This window comes from Myxocyprinus asiaticus, chromosome 47 (assembly GCF_019703515.2).
Source record: "Myxocyprinus asiaticus isolate MX2 ecotype Aquarium Trade chromosome 47, UBuf_Myxa_2, whole genome shotgun sequence".
Classification (NCBI taxonomy): domain Eukaryota; kingdom Metazoa; phylum Chordata; class Actinopteri; order Cypriniformes; family Catostomidae; genus Myxocyprinus; species Myxocyprinus asiaticus.
Window position 1 is genome coordinate 11492583 of NC_059390.1, and position 13554 is coordinate 11506136.

General features: G+C 38.3%; 1 pseudogene; it reads right to left on the reverse strand.

Moving 5' to 3' along the window:
- Nucleotides 1-7058: 7058 nt before the first annotated feature.
- The window catches only part of LOC127436597 (rho guanine nucleotide exchange factor 39-like), a 63349-nt pseudogene continuing 56853 nt past the window's right edge, over nt 7059-13554 (reverse strand).

A 13554-nucleotide genomic window follows, 5' to 3' on the forward strand; every position in this document is an offset into this window, starting at 1 on the left:
GACCAATGTAAGGGTGCCAAACCAGTTAATAATCGCAACCTTAAACATAATGTATAAATAAGATTACATACATATCTCATTCTGCTTTCCTTATGGTAAAAACAGCCATTTTTATTTATGCTCGATAAAGTGTATTTCAATACTATTTTCTATACTAAGTTTTAAAATCAGCCTGACACCTGTACAGTGTTATTATATCATCCTCAAAGCATAAACAATTTAAAAGAGCTACATGATGATGATACCTAAAGTTGTAAACTAGTAGCAAGTTCTTCTGTGAGTCCATCAACTGTATTGTACTAGATTAAAAAGTATTTTAGTTTAATTGGCCTTTCAGACTGAACACATTCTTGTGCTTAAAAAACTAGAGCAATGATTACAACAGAACGCAGTTGTCTCAAGATGTGTTTTTAATTTTTTAACAGTTTCTTTGAACCTGTCAAAGACATCTGTGTAGCACATTTTTACACACACACACACACACAAAAAAATTATAATTGAAAAACAGCGCAGACAGAGGCAAGAACACATTTCTGTGTGAACAGCCCCCTAACTCTATATAGTTTAACTGTATTTTGTCTAAATTTCATTGTAGGTAGAAAGGTTTTTCATGATAAATAAAAAAGAAAACTATAAACACTGATAATTTATGTAGTGAACAAATATTAGCCTATACTATATTGTTGAATGGTTACTTGCATATAGTAGCTTTCAGTAGCAAAATATTGTCTCTGACTGAATGGCCAAATAATGTTTTTTACATTTGGCCAACTAGTTGGTGAAGTTGAATAGCTCTGACAAGGTTCCCACTCTTTTCAAGGCACAATTTCCCAGGACATTTCCAGGAACATTTAGATGCCCAACAAGTGAAATATTTAAGAAAAAAATGCATGCGTCCTTTTAAATCGAGCTTTTATTTTGCCATTTTGTGTGCTTTTGATGGTAGTTTCTCACCTCCAGATAAGCAGTTCACTACATGGCCCAGTATGGTTATTAATCCCCGTAAAGCTGTGATTTAATTAAATAAATACATAGTCTGTATGTGCTGCGCACTTCAGGGTGTTCTGCTCTCTGTCATCTCACACACACGCAAGTGCGCGAGTGATAATCATGATGAGGAGTTTTCAGCGTATGAGCGCCTGGCTTCACACATTCATTTTGAAACACGCATCACTTGCAGATTATAGATTTATTTAAATAAATCACAGACTTATGCCATTTAATTATCACACTAGGACATATCGCAATTTTAATTTGATTAATTGTGCATTCAACATTCATTTTCATCCAGATATGTCATATTCCATGACTTTCTGCATTTTATAGCTAATGCCATTTTTATGACTAGATTCCATTATTCCATCTATGTTTTCCGCATACTACATGTGGTACCTGTGGTATAAACTGACTCCGATTGTTGAATTATTGAAAATTCATTCATATCTGCTTTGAAATTTCTAGGTTTTCCAGGACATGTGGGAACCCTGTCTAATGTAGTGCATGAAGATACAAAGATGGTCTGTACCATTTAAAAATTACTTTTTTGTAGCTTTGCACAATATAAATTGACTGTAATGTACAAACGTCCTTGCCCTGTTTTGCACTAAAGACACCAAAGAACCCAAAGTTTTGAGCATGTACAAGGAACAAGTTTCAAGTCAAGAATGACCTCGTCTGTATGCAGAGTAAACAGTGCCAGACAGTCTGAGTTGCTGTCACTTGTTTCTTTACAAGCACTCCAACACTGTAACTTAAGATCTTTCTGAAAAGCCAAACTCTAAGTTGAAACTAAATGTCTTAAAATCACCACTGAACTCTTCAGATGCATTTTAACAAGAAAAGAATTGTAGGCACGCTAGTGTTTAATGCATCTGTCCTTGCGCTTGAAATGCTCCAAAAGAAGAGGGATTGTATAGGTCAACAGCATGTGTTGTTCTGAATGGAACCTGTGCTTTAGTGCATTAATGAACTATGTGGATCCATTTCAAAGCAGAAACAAGAGAATGTAGACTATGTTTGACAATGAGGCGTGTCATAATGAGCATTTAAATCCTTCATCCACTCTTTTGATTGGTGTTAATTTAAGGAGAGCCATTAACCAAAGGATGCATGTTCCAGCCATACATCCTCCAATGCCATGCACTTTACAAACTTCTTGCTGTAAGTGATCTAATGTGTCAGAACATTTGGGCTCAAATCTCCCCCTCAAATACATAAATTCAAACCCATATTCTGGAAACATTTGAGCACAGTAGTTTACAAAGCCATAAGCCTCAATGTTATGAAACTTATATATTTTTGAGGCATATTTGATTAGAATAATAGACTTCAACTGTCTTTTTAAAACCTTGTAATATTTACCCCATCTAATACGGACAGGCACAGACTCAAAGAGATGTGGCAGCGACAAATAAGGTCAGTTCTCAGATTTTGTCAACAAGTGATTGTGACAGGACCTGAGCACTGAGGTTAGTAAGCCCTGGTTTTCACTCACCAGCCACCCCTTCCCCTTTCACTACAGTTACGGAGCAATTAAGCAGGGCAACCCTACAAAGGCAGCATGCCATTGATTTAGATAATGGACTATTTACTGCCCAGTTGTTGGAAAAGGTAAACCAGGGGATGGGGAAATGCTATTTATTTGATTTATCATACAGATTTTAGTTTCTACTGACTCTGTTCTTAAATGAAACAAGATTGTTTTTCCATGGGCATGTTTTTAACTGCTTTGAAAATCTGGCATGTTGAGGAAGAACATCATGTAAATCAAAAAGACATTAAAAGGGATTCAAGTTTGAAATAAGCAGAATGACAAAATGCCACAAAAATAACGCAGTACAGTATAGAAGTGACACTGTTCAGTACCAGCAAAGATGAAGACATACTGTACATTTGGGTCCAAAATACTGAGATCACTCATAAAAATAGGTCCATTTTACAGTACGTTTCTAATATGAATGACTAATGTGATGAATGACTAACTTAATGCATTTCATGCAACCAAAATGAAGGTTAGTCATTAGGTTATTCATTCATGATCCATGTACTCACAGCATGATTTGAGAATGTTCCAAAGAGAATCTTGTGTGCTTCAGTGGAAGCAAGGAAATCTGATCTTTAAGTTAACATGTTCAATGTCACAAATTTTCTTATTTGATTGGTGTCCTGTATTATTATTATTATTATTATTTTATTTTTATTTACCTCATCACATTTCTTTTCTCAAACAGTTAAAAATCCTAAAACGTTGTTAATTTGCAGGTTTCCATTTACATTGGATTTGAATAGCAGATTTCCAATATGTTCTCAGACTTTTGGCCTCCACTGTTTTCTGAAACACAGTGACCATGAATGGTATTCTGAATCCTAAAGCACCTGCCAAGAGAATGTGAGGCATGAGGGAAAACAATCAGAAGAGTATTTGGCATCAGCAAGCAAACGTGAATGGGAGAGGTGCAAATTGCATAAACTGAGCCAAGTATTTAACTGGGTAATTGGAAGTTTCTTTACCAAGTGATCCAGATACCTGTTTTGAAAACCGTAAATCGAATCTTCCTCACCACCCTTTTCATGTGTTGTGTACCCAAAATGAAGGAGAAAACAACAATGCGTGAATTTCTTATTAACTATTAGCAAAATCATATCAGTGTAAACATAGAGGGGGTCCTGTATTACATGGCCCACGTTTGAGGAAAAAAAAAAGAAGTGGTATGCTCCCACCATGTGGACAACTAAGATACACACTGCAATGAAGTAAACAACAAATGCATGTGAAACTAACTTACCTTTATTACAAGAGAGAAACAAAAAATATTATCTCTTCCCTGTATGTGGCCTCAGCTCAGAAGAGAAAAATGACAGTAAAATGCAGCTGGATGGTTTAGATGAGAACAAATCTATCCTGGGCAGTTCAATTCTGCCCACAGATAAACAACCACACCTAAATCAGAAAATAAAGGTCTTAATTGTTCAGAGTTCACTTTAAAATTACAGGCATGTGTGCTGGACTAAAGTTAAAGATCTACACTTCTTCTATATGAATGCGAAGGGAGAGAGAGAAAGCAGTTGAGATTCAAGGGAATCTCAGTGTTTGTTAATAAGACAAAATATGCCTGGAAATCAACCTTACATGCACAAGGTTCCGGTATAATAAATGTGTTTAAGAATGATCCAGTAAGAATTCAAGTAACATGACTCTTGATATACAACAACCCAACCATGCTGTTAAAATCTGGTAAATCACAGTATCCTAAAATAATTACAAATCAACAAACAATTATATATATATACAGGGTTTGGGAATAACGGAATACATGTAACGGGATTACGTATTTAAAATACAAAATATAAGTAACTGTATTCCACTACAGTTACAATTTAAATCATTGGTAATTAGAATACAGTTACATTCAAAAAGTATTTTGATTACTGAAGAGATTACTTTGCATTTTATTGTCATTTGTTTCATTTAATATTTAATCCTTTCAGATGGAAAAATGTATACAAATAAATGATGTGATCCAAAGTGCATTTGAACAGCAGTGAAACACTTTCTTATGATGTGTTACATTCATACGAGCAGACAGAGAAGTAAGTTTGAAGTAAGTTTGGAGCAGAAGAAATAGAAATAAAGCTTGTGTATATTGTCAGATTTACGCTAAGCTAAAATACTATTTCTAGCCATTTTACATGCACGTTACCAGGCACGATCATATTTTTTTATCAAGAAAATTCACGTTAGATCATAATTTCTTTTTTTTCTAGTAAGACCTTTGATATTAGGGCAAAAATCATATTCTTGATAATAATTTTTGTATTGTTTTCCTGTAAAAATATCTAAAAATCCTTAAAACAAGATCAATTTGATTTATCTTGTTTTAGAAACAACACTGCATAAGATATTTAGGTTTTTCAGAGAATGTATTTTTAACATGTGTATTTTGTCTTACTGTACTGGCAGAGTTTTTATAGTCAAAACAAGAGAAAAAATCTACCAGTGCTGAAGAAGTAATCCAAAGTATTTAGAATATGTTACTGACCTTGAGTAATCTAACGGAATATGTTACAAATTACATTTTACAGCATGTATTCTGTAATCTGTAGTGGAATACATTTCAAAAGTAACCCTCCCAACCCTGTATATATATATATATATATATATATATATAGTATGTAATGTAAACAGAAATGCCAAAATGAAACTGTTCACTTAATCAGATTGTAAAAATGATTGCACAAATATTTAGTTACCTGTTCTACTAATGTTATGATTTAAATAGTTTGTTGACTGACATTATATTACAGCATTCAGGAACAAGCAGACTCATTCTCACACGACTCAGTTTCGATTACATTTCTTCACGATGATGCATGACAAAATTGATATGGATGATTATAGGACTTCAGCTATCAGTAATGCACCAAAAGAGGGCAGTGTTGTATCTGGATCAGAAACCTGATCGATTTCAGTCGACAGTGAGTTGCATCATTAAAGTTCTTGTCATATTGAAATTTTGCATCCTAAAATTTCCTCCTTACGACCAGTGATGAAGACTCCTGTTGCTCATCTGTAAACGGATGTGTCACCTAATAACAGTTCAGTAAAGACAACAGTGATGGCTACTGTTATTTTCATGTTAGTCTACTTCACATCATTACACTTGTTAAAATGTAATTTTACAAGCATTATCACATAAAAATATTTAAATTTCAAGGAAATTACATTATCAGGTGATCAACACCTCACATTATAATAAAAATGTATTTGTTCTGCGCTATCAATAGCGATATAATTGAAAGTCTTTTTAACATGTATATTTTGTCTTACTGTACTGGCAGAGTTATTATAGGCAAAACAAGTGAAAAAATCTAAAAGTAATCCAAAGTATTTAGAATACGTTACAAATTACATTTTACAGCATGTATTCTGTAATCTGTAGTGGAATACATTTCAAATGTAACCCTCCCAACCCTGTCTGTATATGTGTGTTCAATTACGAATGAGTTAAGTGGCAATGAGTTAAAATCAGACACATTATGCACAGCCTTACACCCAAATTAGACATCACAGTCTAAAAATATTTTACCTTTATAAAAGGTGTACTGTAAATGTGCTTAAAAACAACTGATAAACCCTGCATTGTGTTTTATTCTTTGGTGTTTGAGCAAAAAGTACAGAGAATAAAAGCATCCTTCAAATACTATGACTAAATGTACATTGCATTCATTCTGCCCTAAATCACTTTTGGGACATCCTCTCCATCTGTGCAGACCTTTCAGCTCTCTCAGACGCTGAACCTACTCACAAAATGACACAGTTCGATCCAGACGATTCCTGTGGTCTGTATTAACAATGTGAGAGTGGTAAGCTGTAATGTTATTGAAATCTCATAAAATATACATACTACAGATATGCACACAAAATAGAAAGATAAAATTAATATTCCAGGTTCAATACAAGTTTAGCTCAATCGACAATAAATAAATAAATAAATAAATAAGTACCTGAAAAAATTTCACATCACTTGTTTATTAATAAAAATCATGCTAACGGTGAGGCACTTACAATGAAAGTGAATGGAGCCAATCCATAAACATTATAATACACACGTTTTCAAAAGAATAGCCATAAGACATAAACATTGTACATGTCAACATGATTTTAGTGAGATAAAATCAGGGATTTACCAGCATAAACCTGATTACAGGATTTAAAGTGTTTTGTCATCATGACAACAAAGATGTAATATTTGATTTAACTTTACATAGTTATAAAGCGATTACATCATACTGAAATAATGTTAGCACTTATGATGTTTATGTCTTGTGGCTATTCTTTTAAAACAATGTGTATTTTAATGCTAATGGTCTGGCCCCATTCGCATCCATTGTAAGTGCCTTACTGTAACAACAGTTTTTGAATGAGAACTTTTTCTAATGGACATCACAGAAATTCACAGAAGCTCTATATGACTCTGTGTTATAACTAAGGTAAATAACTGCAGAGTTCTGGTTATGTGCATAGAGATGGTACATGTCTGAAAACAGGCAATGATGCATCATAACCTTGAAGTTGGAGCTTCGTTTAGCTTCAACCTCTTGGTGGTGCTGTTGCTGTTCTCCCCTACTGAAGGCATGGAACTGCTGCTGGGATGCTCATTGTGCTCCCTAAACACTGCATCCAACATCTGCATGAAAGAAACCACAAATAAAATGACATTAAATATTAACTAATAATATTGGTTATAAACTTTTTAGTTACAACTCTAATTAACCATCAAACAACAACTGACCATGGTCCTTTTAATTCCACGGGTTTGCTGGAGTTCTGGAATGTTCTGACTATCTGGATCTGATTTGACCAGCCTCCTGCACAGTTCTTCTCTCCTGTGCACCACTGTATTCTTTGTCTTCTTCAGCTCTCTGACACCGAAAACAAGACTTTCTGTCATCGACTGAACCAGAGAAGACACTAAGGTCACTCAGTTAGACAGGAATCAGAAACTTGGGAGTATGAAGTTTCATCATTAGCTCCTCTTTCAGGTCTGTGGCTTAGTACAGCTCCTGTCTACTTGAGTGGGGAAAGACCAAAATCTCCAAAACAGTTGGTCAAGATTGTGATGAAAGAACATATTTTAAATCAGCAGTAAAATCTGACAACACTGGAATGATAAATTGTGCTTCTTGACCTCAGATTATGAAAAAAAAATAAAATAAAATAATTAATGTATTGCTAATACGCATGTGCGTCCCAATTTGACTGACAGAAGATGTCTGTATCTAAAAGGTGAATGGCTCTAAGATGGGACTTCCTTTCTACATCCGTTGACCATTGTGCATTCCAATTTCTCCCATTCAATTGAATAGAAGTGGCATGTTTCTTCTTAATCATAGAGAGGAGACATATCATATCTGATGCTAATACTAACATTTTAATACAGATAACAAACTAAGACCACTTGTTCCACTGTACCACACTTTATGTTGTACAACTTGTACCTTATAAAAAACTAAATGTTCCAGCTGAGGTTGTGATGAAAATGGTTAATTATGACTTTTTAAAGACCCCATGATATAAAAAACAAAGTTTAGTGGCTCACAGGTGAAGCGAATAACATTGATCATCTCCTAACAAGGGAACATATCAAGGTCTGGTTAGATTAGATAGTGAGCGAACAATCAGATCACATGCAAATGCAATAAACTAAAAAGCAGATATACACAACTAAAATTATATGTCTTCTAGAAAAAAGGCTCAAATCTGGTTTTCAGGGGCATTTTACCCAATAAAATGCTCTCTATAATGGGAATGTCGCCTTTCCCTAACACCATCTGCAACTGACTATCAATAGCAAGTAGTAAATCATGGTTTTGCCAGATCATGACATGAACTAAGGGCAGTGGTGGCTCAGCGGTTAAGGCTCTGGGTTACTGATCAGAAGGGGTTCAAGCCCCAGCACTGCCAAGATGCCACTATTGGGCCCTTGAGCAAGGCCCTTGACCCTATCTGCTCCAGGGGTGCTGTATCATGGCTGACCCTGCACTCTGACCCCAGCTTGGCTGGGATATGTGAAAAAAAGAATTTCACTGTATATGTGCAAATGTATAATGTGTGATAAATAATTAATTATAATTAATTAATTACTATTGGCTGATTAAAAAAAAGGACAAGCCCTTCAATATGCCTCATGCAACTTTCCAATACAGGAAAACATAAAATCATGCTCGTCGAACCAGAAAATATGTGAAACTGCGAAGATGAACTGCTTTTATAAAGTTTAAAAATGTTCTATATTGCAGCCATCTAAAACACATTGTGATCAGTCATTTTTGTCTGATATAGGAGATGCTGTATCAATAGAGCACAGGATGTGTTTTCTGGTGAAGGGAATTATTTGGTTTGTATAGGAGATATGTATCTGACCATAAAGTTTCTCTCTGCGGATGATCTGCCTCGAGACGCTCAGTTTTGTCATAAGGCTCCAGCTTCCTCCACCTCATGTCATTGAGACTATCAACTGGCAAACTTATTGAGCTCCTTAACCAACAAATAGTAGTACTGTGTGTGCATTTGAGTGTGTAGCTTATTCATTTCCCCTAGTAAACCACTGTCACAGATTTTTATGAACCTACTCTGATGGAAGATGCATTATACTCTACCTGATGTATTTGTATTGCTGAATTAGTGGTTAATTTCGCTGCATAGTGTAAAAGAAAATTGGAAGGAACAGTGTGCTCTTAAGTTTCAAATTGGTTTTAGGGGCAAGATACTTCTGTGGTCTTGCTTTGAGTCAATAATCCGTGACATTAAGATTACTGGTATGCAACAGCTGAAAATAAGCACAGGGATTGTATTTCCCAACCACAAGCAATAGTAAAAACATAATGCCGTATCATTAACAGGAATCTGATAGTGCTTCATGAAAGAAAACGATTACATTTGCTTTACAGATAATCATGGAGAGTAGAGGAGTACGGAACAATGCAATAGTAAGTCACGTGACACGGATCGGTGACATGGATTATGTCAAATATAAAGGTAATTAAAAAGGAAAATGGAAGAGTAATGCATTCCTTAATCTTTAAAGAAGTCATATAATAAGAAATCAAATTTCCCTTGATCTTTATAAATAAAGGACTTCAATGTAAAGGAAAGGTACTATGTAAACAATGTGGCTTTCAGAATTCAAAACTTTCCTCACAGTCAGAAAAGAACATCTATTGAAACTAAGATGCAAAAATGTCTCGTTCCAAATGTCCGCAACTAACTGACATGAGAGAGATGAATTCATTAACATATTAAAAGGATTGTTCACCCAAAAATGAAATTCTCTCATTATTTACTCACCCTCATGCCATTGCAAATCTGTATGACTTTCTTTCTCCTACTGAACACAAAAAGATTTTTAGAAGAATATCTCAGCTCTGTTGGTCCTCACCATGCAAGTGGATGGTGGCCAGAACTTTGAAGTTCCAAAATGCATATAAAAGCATCATAAAATTAATCCATAAGACTCCAGTGGTTAAATCCATAACTTCAGAAGCGATATAATAGGTGTGGGTGAGAAACAGATACATTTTTAAGTCCTTTTTTTAACAAAATATTCTCCTCCCTGCCCAGTAGGTGGCGATATACAGAAAGAATGTGATTCGCCAAAAAACAAACAAATGTGAAAGTGAAGCTTTATAGTAAAAAAAAGACTTAAATATTGATCTGTTTCTCACCCTCACCTATAGCGCTTCTGAAGATATAGATCTAGCCACTGGAGACATATGGATAACTTTTATGCTGTCTTTATGTGCTTTTTGGACCTTTAAATTTGAGTAGGGCCACCATTTACTTGCATTGTGTAGACCTACAGAGCTGAAATATTCTTCTAAACATCTTCATTTGTGTTATGCAGAAAAAAGAAAGCAATTCACATCTGGGATGGCATGAGGGTGAGTAAATGATGAGAGAATTGTCATTTCTGGGTGAACTAACACTTTAACAATGGCAATTCTGTCAGGGTTCTGCCCTTAGTTTTGGGTTTTTTCCCCTTTGTGGCAGAGCCCTGACATGTACATGCGTACTATGTCTGTTTTATGTTTTATGTCTGGATTCAGCCACTTCGGTTGTTTTAATTTATTTACTCTGTGGCTGAATCCAGGCACTTGTGTTTTGTCTCTTGCTGTGTGAATGCACTTGGGTTTGTGTTTTCTCATTTCCTTGTGCATTTGTGTCTGTCTTCAGTGATAACCCCACCCTCTCGTTTGCCTTGTTATCTGTATGATTTTTAGTTGTTTGTTTTGACTTGCCCTCCTCATTATCTCCTTGTTTCCTTCCCTATTTAACCCCATTGTGTTTTTTGTCTTGTGCCAGTTTGTTGTGGATGTTCCTGTGAATGTTTCCCTGCCAGATGTCTGGTAGTAAGTTCCTGTCTGTCCCAGCCCTGTGTCTCCAACCCAACCAGTCTTCCCTTCACCTGCCCTGGACTGTTGAGTTTTCCCCTACGGGATAGTTTTTGTTTGTTTTGTTATATTTGTTTGTATTAATAAAAGCCCATATCGTTACTCTGCGTTTGAGTCCTGCCATTTCCTCCACAAACCTGACAGAACGAACTGGCCTTATTTGGACCCAGCAGAGACAATATGGGCATCTTCCTCTTCCCATCTACCAGCCAGCAAAGTTCCAGCAACCAGCGGTTGGTCCAGCTCTATTCCCTCTGAGAAGGGGAGGGTGATGTTTGAGATTTCGCCTGCAAATTCCTCATTGCGGTGGATGAGCTGGACCTCAGTGAGGCTGAGCTTAAGAACATTTTTAACATCTGCCTTAAGGACCCTCTCGGTTCCTGGGAGATGGGAGTCTTTCTTTTTGGGAGTTTGTGGGTTATGTTCACCACCGTAAGGAGTGGATAACCCCTGAATATGGGCGTCCTCCCTCCTTTAATACCCACACTCTCTCAGTTAGTCAGAGCCCCAGTCATCCGATGACCCCTAAACGGAGGAGGAGGAAGAACGGCACGGCCCTGGACTGCCCAGCTGACTGCCAGGAGGCGGAACCCACTGCTGACCGTTAGTGGGCAGAGGGACATGCTGCTGACCACCAGGGTGTGGAGGGACACGCTGCTGACTGCCAGAGGGCTGAGGGGCACGCTGATGACTGCCAGGAAGTGGAGGAGCCCGCTGCTGACTGCCAGGAGGTGGTGGAGCCCTCAGCTGACCCCCAGGAGGCAGAGGGGCCCACTGCTGACCGCCAGGAGTTGGAGGAGCCCTATGCTGAGCGGCAGGAGGTGGAGGGTCCCACTGCTGACCGCCAGAAGGTGGTGTAGCCCGCTTCTGACCACCAGGAGGTGGTGTAGCCCGCTGCTGACCGCCAGGAGGTGGAGGAGCCTGCTGCTGACTGCCAGGAGGTGGTGGCCGTTACTGCAGCAGTTCTTCTCACCGCCCAGAAGAGGAGGAGAGGGGCACCTACTCCTCTGCCAATGCCAGAGCTCATGGCCATGGAGGCCATTCCCCTGCCTCTGCCAGCTTCCATGGAAGCCGTTCCCCTGCCACTGACAGCGCCCATGGAGGCCGTTCCCCTGCCACTGCCAGCGCCCACAGAGGCTGCTCTCCTGCCGCTGCCAGTGCTCATGGCCACGGAGGCTGTTCCCTTGCCTCTGTCAGTGCTCAAGGCCATAGAGGCCATTCCCAAGGGTGCTGCCAGCATTACCAACCACTGCGGCCTTCGATGAGCCTTTCCTGTTCCCTATGTTCATCGAGTCTGTTCAGTTCCCTGTGGCCATCGATGAGCCTGCCCAGTTCCCTGAGATCGTTGACGAGCCTGCCCAGTTCCCTGCGGTCACCCAGTCTGTCCAGTCCCCAGTCCTGTCCAGTCGCTGCCCTGCCTAAACTCTGCCCGGTGTCCATCGCCCTGCCTGACCTCATCCCTGTCCTCAATCCTCCTCCCTGGCTGCTGGACCCCGCCCCTTTCCTGGAGCCTCTTCTCAGGCTGCCTGACCCCGCCCCCTACCTTGAGCCGCCTGACCCCACCCCCTACCTGAAGCCCCCTCCCTCCCCGCTTGGTCTGTTTCACTGGCTCCACCCTGGTCTGTTCCGATGGCACCACACTGGACTTTTCTTGTTTTTGTTATATTTTTTGTTTTAAACAAAGCTCATTGAATTGTCTCCTGCGTGTGGGTCCTTCCTTCACCTCAAACTTGACATATTCTGTGTTTAGAAACTTGGCCTGCCCAGTCACAGTGTCATTCACACATTAAAATTTTGGCACCCATTCACTAGCATTGTATGGACCTACAGAGCTGAAATATTCATCTAAAAATCTTAATTTCTGTTCTGCAGAAGAAAGTCATAAACATCTGGGATGCCAAGAGGGTGAGTAATTCATGAGAAAATGTTCAATTTTGGTGGAACTATCCCTTTAAGTGACTGCAGCAAAAAATGGCCTGTTAAATTCTAAGGGTCAGAGAGAGGGTAAAAACATTTTGAGCAAAAAACCTTGACTAATATTTTATGTAGAAAATATTTAAGTGTAAATGTATGATATAACCCCCTTAATCAGAGTATAAGGTTTATGTACATTTTCTTAGCTTGTAAAAATACACCTGATAATTTCAAATTTGATATTATATTATAAAAAAACAAACAAACACAAACATATATTTGACCTTACTTAATTGTAACAGTAGGACAGTGACTGGACTGTGTCTTTCTTTTCCTTGAACAGTCTAATACACACACAGTCCCTCCCTAACCAATCACCTCTGACCTCAGTCACCACAACATGTCCAGCTCGCTCTCTAATTGTGCTCCCCAGGGCCTGAAGGCTGGGCAGGAGGCCAGGCGCAAGGAGCTTCCTGCTATGAAGATGGTGTGAGGTGACAGTTTATCCTCCCCATCACTATGAAAGAGTGATAAACTAATTAGCCTAGCTTTGAGAGGCCTGTCCCCTGTGAAGAAGTCACCCATACAGGTTCACTCTCACTCTGCTCTCTCGCCCTAGGAGACTAAAGTGTACTGATGTTTTGTTAACACTGTTCACAGTGTAAAAGGCTGATAATTACGAAATGCCAT